Source organism: Anolis carolinensis, chromosome 6 (assembly GCF_035594765.1).
Source record: "Anolis carolinensis isolate JA03-04 chromosome 6, rAnoCar3.1.pri, whole genome shotgun sequence".
NCBI lineage: Eukaryota > Metazoa > Chordata > Lepidosauria > Squamata > Dactyloidae > Anolis > Anolis carolinensis.
Window position 1 is genome coordinate 106,143,158 of NC_085846.1, and position 13,296 is coordinate 106,156,453.

A 13,296-nucleotide genomic window follows, 5' to 3' on the forward strand; every position below is an offset into this window, starting at 1 on the left:
GGGTTTAACCCACTGCACTACTGTGGCTCCTATTAAAAGCAATAGAAAGGGATTCTTGGCTTATGTCAATAGAAAAAGGAAGAAAAAGGAAACAGAGGGCCTCTGTGAGGAGAAGGTAGTGAAATGCTAACAGGTTTTAAGCTGCTCAACACCTTCTTTGCCTCAGTTTTCTTCCAAAAGAAGATTGATGTTCAGCCTGACCAGTATGAAGCTGGACAGGTAATAGGGGAAATGCAACCCAAAATAGGTAAAGAAGTAGTCTAGGAATACCTGGCTACTCTAAATGAATTCAAGTCTCCAGGGACAGATTAACTACATCCAAGAATATTGAAGGAACTAAGTTGTTTCAGAACCACTGGCAATTATTTTGGAGAAGAAGAGAAATCCCAGCAGACTGGAGGAGGGCAAATGTTCCTGTCTTCAAGAAGGGAAAAAGAGGACCCAAACAAGTAAGCAAGTAACTGTATTTTTCTATCCCACCATCATCTCCTGGCTGGGACTCGGGGTGGCTAACACGGGACAAAGACCTGAAAACAATAACCAAAGTATAACAATTAAAACATATTACAAAGAGTAGGTAAAGGTAAAGGTTTCCCCTGACATTAAGTCCAGTCATGTCTGACTCTGGGGGTTGGTGCTCATCTCCATTTCTAAGTCGAAGAGCCGGCGTTGTCCATAGACACCTCCAAGGTCAACTGGCCAGCATTACCCTTTTACAAAGAGTAAAAACACAATAAAAACAACATTTTGCAGAGCCCTGGTGGCGAAGTGCATTAAAGCGCTGAGCTGCTGAATTTGTAGACCGAAAGGTCCCAGGGTCAAACCCCGGGAGCGACGTGAGCAGCCACTGTTAGCTCCAGCTCCTGCCAACCTAGCAGTTCAAAAACATGCCAATGTGAGTAGATTAATACGGCGGGAAGGTAACAGCGCTCCGTGCAGTCATGCCAGCCACATGACCATGGAGGTGTCTACGGACAACGCCAGCTCTTCGGCTTAGAAATGGAGATGAGCACCAACCCCCAGAGGCAGACATGACTGGACTTAACATCAGGGGAAACCTTTACCGTTTTTACATCATCCATAAACGCTCATTTAAAACATAAAATGAGTAACAATACAAAAAATAAAATGGACCACCAATTTGGTGGAGGGGGATAGCATGGAGGGGCCATTTGAACTAAAGTGCTAAAGTATGGTTATAAAGTGCTTCGGGGCAAGAGCACAAAATGAAAACATATCTCGACCATTGGGGAGGGGGACAAATGTACAAAATAATTGTAGGAGAAGAAAACAGTGCGAAGGAAAATGTATTAATGTTAATTACGATCATGGGGACTGAATTATTCAAATGGGGACTGAATTTAAATTACGATCATGGGGATTGAATTATTCAATTACAGTCCAGTCAGCCTGACATCAGTACCAGGAAAGATTCTGGAGCAAGGCTTCCTCTGCACTCTTCACAGACTCCAGGGACACTGCCTCTGAGCCCCCTTCCTCTCTGCCCCTCTCGCTTGTGTCATTTACCACTCATTCCCCAGCACTGCAGAGCGGCCACACTCCATGTACCAAACAAGGGAGCCCAAGCTGCCAGTCAGAAGAGCGATACGGTTGTTATATGTCTTTCGGGCTTTGTGACCATGTTCCAGAAGCATTCTCTCCTGACGTTTCACCCACATCTATGGCAGGCATCCTTAGAGGTTGTGAGGCATGGATAAACTAAGCAAGGAAGGTAAAAATATATATTTGTGGAGAGTCCAGGGTGTGACAAGAGTCCTTTGTCAGTTGGAAGCCAGTGTTAGTGTTTCAGTTAATCACCCTAATTAGCATTGGAAAGGTTTGTCTCTTGCCTGGGGGGCATCCTTTGTTCAGAGTCATTAGCCGTCCTTGGGGCTCCTCTGCCCTCAAAGTGTTGCTTCCCATCTACTGTTCTGATTTTTGAGTTTTTTAATACTGGTAGCCAGATTTTGTTCATTTTCATGGTGTCCTCCTTTCTGTTGAAGTTGTCCACATGTTTGTGGATTTCAATGGCTTCTCTGTGTAGTCTGACATGATAGTTGTTGGAGTGGTCCAGCATTTCTGTGTTCTCAAATAATATACTGTGACCAGGTTGGTTCATCAAGTGCTCTGCTATGGCTTATTTCTCTGGTTGAATTCGTCTGCAGTGCCTTTCATGTTCTTTGACTCTTGTTTGGGCGCTGCGTTTGGTGGTCCCTATGTAGACTTGTCCACAGCTGCATGGTATCCAGTAGACTCCTGCAGAGGAGAGAGGATCCCTCTTGTCTTTCGCTGACCGTGGCATTTGTTGGATTTTCTTTGTGGGTCTGTAGATAGTTTGTAGGTTGTGCTTCTTCATCAGTTTGCCGCATAGGCAAACTGATGAAGAGCGACAGCCAACCAGCCTGATTCCCCATTGTCTCCTACCCATCCAGCAATGCCACAGAACCTTTGAGGAAAGAGCTGGCAGAAAGGACGGAGCACAAATCACAGAAGAGGATATGGTGGTGGGGTCTGAGCACCAGGACCTGGCTCCTGCTCTTGGTCCCAGCCTGAGGAGAGAGGGTCAGCATCGAGGCCATGGCTTGTTCAGACACTGATGCTACATTGCTGATGCCAAGTGTGTGCTCTGCCTGGCAGCTGTTGCGGCTGCCTGAAATCCTTTTTCGGGCCATGTGTGGCTCATGGGCCGTATGTTGTACAGGTCTGCTGTAAAACTAATCACATCTTATTTATTGTGAAAGGGATTCTTGTGAAAGGGTATTATGGCTTTTTTAGCATGTTCACTTTACATACCCTCCGATGTTCCAATCTGGCAGGGACAATCCTCATTAATCCCTTGCTGCCCGAATTCTTCAACTGCTTTAAAAATGTCCTGTGTTCTTTTCCCCGCACTTTCCTCCTGTGCCCTTGCCCTTTCTAGTTGACTGAGGAAAAGCAAACTGGTGCAGTCTCTTTTACCTGATGTGTTCTTTCTCATTCATCCTTGCCAACTTGACCAGATCTGATGTTTTGACCTCAAGTGTTCCTGTTTTCATATGTGAAATGCTAAAAGGTATGTCTTTTTTGTTGTTAATGTTTTCCTTTTAAATTTCCAAATCCAAGACTCAAAAACATTACCATAAAAACAAACATTAAAGAAGAAAAACAAAAAGAGAACAACAGAGAAAGCAGTCACACTGGTTTTAGGGAAACGTTACATGCTTTTTGCACATCAAGAAAGATTGTTTCCTACACAATCTAAAAAAGGAAGGAGCTAGATTTCTAATTCCGATTCAGAATTTTTACTCAGATCATTTGTCTTCAAGTTCTTTATTTTTATTCCTCCTTTGCACCAATATGTAAGCCAAGTGATTTTTATTACATGGTAACAACCTGAGTTTTAATTCATTGAACTTACAGTATTAACGGAATCTATTTTTCTCCTCTAAATCAGTTTGTACAGGCAGCTGAACAATGCTGTAAAATACATTAACACCAGGTCATCTGTTTTGCATTTCTAACAATAGGTCTGTTTTTTCCTAAAGGGTAGTGTTAAGCCACAGTGCTGTATGTTTTTTCCAGGACATTGTATATCTTTATCTTAAAAATGCAAATTGTGTCAACAATACTAAATAGCTAAGAACTAGCCTATAATTATTCTTTTCTTTCCATGATGTGTGGCACACAAAATAACCTTTTCCTAAACAGTTCGGGGTATTTTGAAAAGGGAAGAAGCTGAAGACAGAATAATTCCCCCTGATTTCCTTTTATTTCTGGTCATAATGCTAATATGACATGATGATTGCAACCTTAAAGCTGAATTTTCATAAATTTCATAAACCCATGAGAGACACTGACAATGGGAAGGGAGAGAGTGTATGCATTCCTCATTCCATCATGAAATGCAGGGTTTTCTTAGGCAAGGAATACTCTAGGTGCCAACTGCACCTAGTATTTATTAGTAGTGTACCATCCAAATGCTAACCAAGACAGTCACTGCTTAGCTTCCAAGATCAAATGGAATCCAGTGCATTTAGGGGCGTTTTTGGCACCCTTTTAATTCAAACATGCCATGTTGTCCAGCCATAGCAATGCATAAACTAATAAATCTATACATTTATCCTTTATCTGGTGAGAAACTTTAGTCTTTGAGTTAAACTTGGAGAATTCAGTCTGCTGAGTTGTGGTTGAGTGAGAGAACACCATGTTTATCTGGCTACACTCTTGTATGCACACTTTTCTTGGAGGAAGCTTCATGGAATGTTGGAAATAGCAACCTCCCAAGCCTTTCACTATTTATTTGCAAAGCATATATTTGCTAACCTGTATTCTATGTGTATGTTGATTTACCAGATTTACTGAACCTCTTTGGTGTGGGAGGGGTTATAGACATGTGATTGTACTGAGCATGTTCAGGCTCAGGACTCCATTCTAAAGTCTGAAAGAAGTGCTTTCACCATGAGAACAACCCTGTGCCATGTGTTACAAATTTTAGGAAGGTATTATTTTTTTGGCTAGTGTGCTTCCAACCCGGGCATTGTGACTCCTAACTGGATATTGAAATTATTTTGTGTAGCCATGTGCTCTAGGTAATCTTGAAATCACAGAAGAAGATGGCATTCGTGTCTATAGCTTTCATTGCAGGCAGAAACCAAAACATAAGATAATTTCTGGATAACATTAAAGCTGTCATCTGGTGGAGATTTGGACCCAGCTAAAGTTATCATTTTCAGTGGATTGAATTCTATATAGAACCAAAATAGAAATAATCTGAAAGTTATTGTTTTTATAGTTATTTATTGGGAGAAGTCTTATCCTATATTTAAACAATGTGTAATTCCGTTATGCTTTTCCATTGAATTAATGTGCTAGCACAATAAAATAACACATAAAATCATTATTTCATGACATTAATGAAGTTAACTTTTCCAGCACAATTTGAATAGGCAATTGAACAACAGTGCTCTGAAACACATTAAAACCAGGTCATCTGCTTTGCATTTCTAACAATATGCCCACACTTCCATGAAGGGTAATCTTAAACTATATTTTTTCAGAGCAGACAGTACATCTTTATCTTAAAATTCCAAATGTTTCAACAATGGATGATTGTAAAGAACTAGACAATTATTTCTCAGCACCCATTGATTAATGACTTAGTCTATGACACAGACAGAAAATGTAGAACAAAGGAGTCCATTATAACAATGCATAGGCATTAAACCATCTTCATTAATAGTCTTTTTTTGCTCTTCTGCTTAGCATAAAATGAAATGCATCATAAAAAAGTGAAAATGCATTAACCTAAGTTGTCTTTTAAAATGTAATCAACAAAAGACAACTAAAAACCTCTACATTATTTCTTGCAGTCTGCCGACAGAGGGTTCATCTGAGCAGGGAGATGCAAATTGGTGTTATCTATAGTGATAACACTGCTGTTTGCACATGGGAAGCAATTTTGGAAGATGCATCTAGAGTATGCAGTTGTGCACCTGAGTATTTATTTATTTATTTATTTACATTACTTTTACCCCGCCTTTCTCTCCTAGGAGACTCAAAGCGGCTTACAGTAAATAGGCAAAAATTCAATGCCTAAAACAATGTAAAAACAGCAATTCATATAAAACAATCTACCTAACAACAGTTCATATAAAACAGATACCATTACAAAATAAAAACACATTATATAAAATTTTAAGAATGTCCAAGATTAAAAACCATTCATCCAGAATCCTCAAGTCTTCGTACAGGTCATGTAAAGTCCATGTTCTCATTCATTAAAAGCCTGTGTGCACAACCATGTCTTTAAGGCTTTCCTGAAGCCTAGGAGAGTTGGTATCGGCCGTATGTTGCTGGGGAGGGTGTTCCACAGCCGAGGAGCCACTACCGAGAAGGCCCTGTCCCTCGTTCCCACCAGCCTTACCTGCGAGGCTGGTGGGACCGAGAGCAGGGCCTCCCCCGATGATCTAAGAGTTCTAGAAGGCTCATAGTAATAATAGGAGTAATACTCCTTTTCTACCTCACAGTAAAAGGAACAGTTGCCCTATCTCAATCTGGCCCCTTGATAGCTATGTCATCTGCTTCAGTATAGTTTTGTGTCTAATCAAAGATATAAAGTGCAGATTGCAGAAATATTATGGAAAACTGCTAAGTAGAAAAGATGCCATGCTGCTGTTTACTACAGAGAGTGATGATAACCAACTGATTTTCTTTGCAGGGTTCATTTGGTGGATCCTGTGTTGCAATAAAAGAAGGATGGGGTCCAGAGCCTATGTGATTTCCCCCGTTAGTTTCTTTTAGAGGTCCTGGCCACTAGCCTTTTCGATATAAGGGTTGGAATTCCTCTACTTACTAGGGTAGGACCCAGTATTTGTTTCATTTGTCTCATTCATGCTTTTGTACCGTTCATTCGTATTGCACGGTATGGCAGACCCCTCCCCACACTGATAAAGAAGTGAAATGAAAGTGAAAGCAGCACAAAACTATTTGCTTTGCTGCTGTTCATTCCTCTGCCTGCTGTGCTTGTTGCCTCTTGCTGTCTCAGTGCCTGACTTGTAGCCTGCTTATTGTTTAACCTCAGGTCTCCTCTACAGATCGAGAGGGAGATCTCTCAGAATCAGTGGTGTCCTAAGCCCTTCCCTTTAAACTCAGATCTCCTCCACAGTTCGAGAGGGTGACCTCTCCATCAGTGAGTGGTGCCTTAAGCCCCTGCCTTTAAGCTCAGGTCTCCTCTGCAGATCGCGAGTAAAACATCTCAGAATCATTGGTATCTTAAGCCCTTAGTTAGAGGGTGGGACCAGCAGGGAAAGACAGAATGTTTTTAAGGAGATTTTATTTATAGAAAGAAAAAATCCCTAAAGTTCGGGGGATGACCCAAACCTTGTAAGAGTTGGAGGTCTACAAGTGGTAGATATGCCCTCCATGTGTGGTGATTTTCACCCCTCTAGTCCTAAAACTGTGCAGAAGGGGAGCCTGGGCAGCCCATCCATTGCTGCCAATGGGATGAATACATTTGTATATTTGGATGGTGAAACAAAAGAGCTCATTCGGATGGGTGCCGGTTTCAGTAGCAGTGGACAGACATGGAAATGGGGCCATATGAATGGAACAAACAGAAATAGGTGGCAATTTTATACAAATGCATAAGACAACTACTTAGATAAAAGCACTTCTTCAGCCCAGCAACACTTCTTCCACCCAGTGCAAGCCTAGTGCCATCTCCAGTTTGTTATCAATGATAATGTTATCAAGCCATAGTAATCTCCACCCCTGGAAGATTTATACTGGGCTCAGAAATAAATATATTACTTTTTCCTTTTTCAAAAGAGCCATTCCGGACTTGCACTAGTTCAAAGCATCAAAAGATCAAGACTGAACCAACAGCAGCTGTAAACCCCTAGACTCTATCACATTTAATCTTTCAAAAAACTGTATTAGCTTTATGATTTTGTGTAATTTGTATCTTTCAACTGTGTACTGTATCTATTTCTTGTATATTAAATGTATATAAACTGCTTCCTAAGAAATGTATCAAAATATAACTTAGTAACAGCCACCCCTCTGTGACCCTGTTCAGATAATCTCCTGGGAATGGAAAAGGTTGGGCAAATCCCTCTGGCTATTTCCCAAACCAAATAGCCATCAGATTAATTGTGTATGCAAAGATGGGTGACTTCCTTTGTCAGTCAGATAAATCCAAAATGTTGATACAATTCACATGAAGCTGAGAGTCTGCCACTGCTTCACAAAAATAGAAGCTCAGAGTATGTCCATTGGTTAACTCCTTTATTGATAGGCAAGCCCTTGATTACCCAAGATCAGCACCTATGTACCTTGAATCTTGCAACTTTGTTTCCTAAGATCCATATCTTTGTTTGGCAGGAAACTGGACATTTGAGCTAATCAAAAGCTTATCAACATATCTTTACCATTTGCTTTCCCCAGACTGTGTCCCCCCCCCCAGGGGGTGTCTCTGCAGCTGATTGGTCATTCACTCTAAACAATCCACATCTGCTATTCTCCTTTCCAGCCAATCCCAGCACAGATCCTAGCCTACCTTGTTTTCAGCCAAACAAGGTAGGGAGCGGGAAATCTGAATAGCTGTCAGACCTGTGTAAGATGTCTTGTATTTCTCTGTATGTTTATGCTTAAGCAAAATACTGTACTTGCATCCTTGTTGGCTGAATTGTAACAAACTTCTGTGGCTTGCTTTCAACCTGGTGAGTTGGTTTCTCTATCCTGGCCTATCTGGTTTAGCATACACTTGCTAGGCATGGACTTTCTAACCAGTCCTGGCTAAATTACTACAATAACAGCAAATGTTTTAAACACATTTAAACTTTTAATTCCCTGTCAGATATCTATATTGAAACCTTCTGAGTAGAAATACCTAAAAGTGAGCTCTATACTTGATAGATGCCAATTGACTTGGGCTGACTTGGGGGTGGACCGATAAACTTGGAATTAATCTGAATCTTGATTTAAAAGTGCAGATCTCATTGTTTAGAACAAGAAATCAAACAAGAACAGCTTTCTTCTTTTCTTAGAAATTAACAAAGTCTGCATATTAGTCCCTTTGCAAAGGTAACTGCTTGCCAAATGGAAGATAGCAGTGTTTTCATTACTGGTCTTTAGTTTTATGATTGCGATTTTCTAAAAAGCCTACCAAATTCCCCTTATTTAAAGCAAAATGTGATGGAACTCTGAAAGGGAGTTGCTCCTTCTAGCTGGTTTTTAAAAAAGGTACAGGGATTTTTGCATAGGCATTGCAAGTTGAGGTTTTCCAAAAGGAGCACTGTTATTGCTCTATATTTTGGGGGATAATTTGGATAATTTAGGGGACAATTGTTATGCAAAACAGAGGCCATAATTAGGAAATCTGAGCAGACATGCATAAATTGAGCAGAACTCTGCTTTGTATGCTTCATTAGAAAAGATGCAATTTTGTAAGAGATGCATCCTTCCTTTTCTGGTCATGCCTAATTTGTTCGTAGCCCATACCTTAGCTTTATGCACAGTTGAAAGAGACCTTCTCCAGTCAGCAACCATGATCCCAATTCTAAACATATGCAAGGTCCATTTATAACACATTAAGCCTGTGTTTATCTTCCAGGGTCTTTCACAAACCCACATATGTTAGATGAAAAATACAGAGGTGAAGGCAATCCTGTGCTATGGAAACAGAAGACTTTCACCTCTTGAAGGCGCACTTTTTCTAAAACATGCTAAATATAGAATCTACTTTGACAAAAGGCTGCCTAAAACTTGAGACAGAAGCATTTGTATATATTTCACTGAATATCTGCACTTGCCAATCCTCCTCTAAGTACATGTTTGAGATTTTTAAATCCATCGTTGTGACTTCCAACAGCTCTCCCAGCTTGAAAATTCCATGATTCTCTGTTTGTTTGAAACCTTAATTGGGAATATAGTCTTGTTTTCTACATCACTGCATAATATTATATATCAATAATCGTACAAATGGCAAATACGATGAAAAATGACCAAGATAGATAGAGTCTGAACTTCTAGGAGCAGATAAGACAGGAAAAGCTGAGTATTGGAGAGATTAGTGAAGGTGTATAAATAAATCACAATGAATAATTTGACAAAGTTAACCTCTTTTTCTGCTGGTAGAATGTCAATGAAAGGATCTCACAACTACTTGATTCATACATTATCTGTATCCATCATTCAAAAGGCAATTCCTTGAATGTGGGATTTTTTGTTTTCTTCATTCCAGGGTGCTTTTCAGAATTAAAATAACATTGTTGGGCAGCAAGTGCCACTCTTTATTTAGCTGAATTTGTACCCCACATTATCATACAAGCTTAAGGTAGATTTTTCAAAAAGATTGAAAGCAAATACAAAATGTCCCATTAAACTGAGAAGAGTAGCTTAAAACATTATGAGATATGAGGCCCACATTGGCTTAATTTTTCCCCACAGTTCAGAGATGAAAGCATTTCTAACACCCATATATTGGAAAAACAGCTATTTTCACCAACAAGATTGTCAAAATACGGTTTTATGATAAAGCCAGAGAAATAACTTTGAAGAAGAATGAATACAAATCCCTAATGAAGCAACTAGACCAGGACAGTGGAGAAGTCTTCAAATGGCCCTCAAAAATCATGGATAGGAAAAAGTTAATTTTTAAATGCTGAAAATAAGTTATTTCTAGTGTAGAGTTGTCAGGGGAGATTTAGGGAATATCTAGCGTTTAGTGAGCTGCATTAATCTGGATACAACCTACATTGTCCAGATCTGGATGTGGGGCTGCCTGGCCGCAAATCCCATGAGTGAATGTGGGGCAATGTGGGTGTGAGAGGGGAGGAGAAAGAGAAGAAGCATTCACACACTGAATTTTGGCTCCACATGAAAGCAGCTAAATTTCGTGTGAGGAGGAGGCTTCCTGTTTCATGCTTCTGAATAAATGGAAGACATGAAAGAAATGGAAGAAACGGTAAAAATAAATTTCACACACATGTTTAGTGACTAGTATTCAATTACTACTACTACTACTACTATTACTACTACTACTACTACTACTACTACTACTGGCTCTTTATTTGAAATTCACATTTAGGAATGAAACTTTAGTATCTATACTAGTCATTGCAGTTCTAATTGCTAAAGCATCTTTCTGTCTGTCTGTCTTTTTTTATTTCTCACAAAAGTGAACTGAAGAGGCATCTGATTTCCTGTCGCCAGTTCCACTTGGGGTCATGTCATACATTGTGCATTCTATCTTAAAATGATAATTGCTGTTGGTTTTGTTTCCCATCCAGATGTAACACTGTGTTGATTAAGTGTTTTTAAACTTTAATTGGACCAGCTTAAATGTGTGTGTCTGATAAAATATTTACTGACAGCTTAGCTGGCAAGGACATGCATGGTTCAATAATCATGAGTGGTTGTGTAGTTTGTACATATTTTATAACTTTAATTTGCTGGTCAATGTTTACAGCTTAACGCCACTGAATCTCATCTTGTAGTCTGTGGGTTTTATTGATAAACAATCATGGTATACATTTAAATTACACTTTTAAAAAGCTCTCGTGTTCTTTATGATCTCAGTGCTGACATAGAATAAAAAGTCACACTAATTAAAATGCATTTATCTCAGAGGGGCCCATTATTGTGGACATGGGCATATAAGAAAACACGCCGCACTACAAAAGAGTTGTATTTTTCTTTTTATTTCCCCCCTCCCAAACTTGTAATTAAGTTGCTTTAAAAATAGCAGAAGTTCTCATTGTGATAAGACATTCTGCCATCCTCTATCAGCTAGTCTGGAGGCTATTGTTCTCAGCAGATGTCTTTTATTATCTGTTTTCATTCTCTCCCCATCCCTATTTTTTATTATATATCTTCAGGTCTTCCGCTTGTTTGAGCAACTTGTCCTATGCCTTCAAGTTCCAGGAGATTCTGCCAAGGTCAAACATCCCATGCCCTGTTTGTTAGGAGAATCTTATACTTAAAAATCTTGCTAAAACACTGGGACTTAATGTACAACCCAGCCTAATGAGTAAATCAAGAATTATGTGCACTCTAGGTCAAGCCAGAACTATTTTCAGGGACAGGACAGGGAGCATTGGGTGCTAGCAATGAAGTGTATTGGTGACTCTATTGCACGGTTGTAGTCTAGTATTCCAAAGAGCTGTCCATCGTGCTGACCCTTAGGCTTAATCTAGATTCAGCACCATGGATTTCTCCTTTAAAATTGAAGCTGAATTTCAGAGATTCATCACCTCTCTGGTTTCATACTTTGGTCACTAGCCCAACACCCCGGGTATAAATAGTTGCAGTCTGGACTACTGCTTTTCTTTCATCCTTGGATGCGTCAGTATGCACTGCCATAAAAAAGAGGATATCAATCACTAACAAGAAATTCATCACAGGAATTCCAGTGCAGTTCACTATGGCTGATAATTTTCTCATTTGAGATGGAAATAGAGATTTTTTAAAAATAGAATGTAGGCATGACAAAACTGACAAATTCAGCCACACAGGCCCAGGATTTTGATTAACTCCTAAATGCTAGCTTTGAATCAGGTTTTCTCACTTATTGTAAACAGACAGGAACAGGATCCTGGGAATAGATGTACTTAGGAAATTTAGCTGGAGTAGATGGGAAAGAAACTTGTTTCAGTTCATTTCAAAGGATTGGATCAAAATTCACAAATTTCTTCATTTTGGAATAGAATTCACAGTACTATTTCTGAGCAGTAAATCCATGTAAGACCAAGAGCCTGTCTGTATGAAAGATTCTATCCCCTTTTGGAAATCTGCTAAAGTCTTATGATCCTTTAGGAAGGGCTTTCTCTTGTTCCCATCACTCCCACCATCCCATCTGGTGAGGAGACAAGAAGGGGTCTTCTCAGTGACTATGAAATTCCCTGACATGGGAGAATTAGGCTCACCCTCTCTCTCTCTTTTCACCCACAGGCAGAACCTTCCTCTTGAAACAGACATTTAGCGATTCACTAATTGCAGGGAGGCAATTGTATGGGCGTATATGCTATAGTTTGACTATACTGTTACATTTTGAAGTGATTTTGCACTTTTAAAAAATTAATGGCATTTTAATTTGATGTTTTAAACTGTTTCATATTTTTGTTATCAGGTTTTTAGCTTTTTCTTGCTCTAGCTCCTGTGCTTGGAGAAAGGTGGGATATAAATAAAATAAAACAACCAAAGAATAAAATTAAATAATACAAATTAATGTCTGATGTAAACATACAGTTGAGTCTCAGTTAACCAGCACCCATGGAGATTGGTAGATGCCAGATGATGTAGTTTCTGGTTGCTTAAGAGTTACTATGAAAAACAGGCCTAACTAATACTATATCACATATTTTACCATACCATAAACTCTTTATTGACTTGATATTAATATTGAGATATAGTAGTCAAAAAGCAAATGAAGACAAATAAAGACAAACTTCACTTAAGGCAACATAGTTTTACTATTTTATTGTATTATTAATAAAAAGGTAAAAGTTTTCCCCTGACGTTAAGTCCAGTCATGACTGACTCTGGGGGTTGGTGCTCATCTCCATTTCTAAGCCGAAGAGCCGGCATTGTCTGTAGACACCTCCAAGGTCATGTGGCCGGCATGACTGCATGGAGCACCGTTACCTTCCCGCCGGAGTGGTACCTATTGATCTACTCACATTGGCATGTTTTCTAACTGCTAGGTTGGCAGAAGCTGGAGCAACAGCGGGTGCTCACTCTGCTCCTGGGATTTGAACCTGGGACCTTTCGGTCTGTAAGTTCAGCAGCTCAGTGCTTTAACACACTTCACCACCGGGG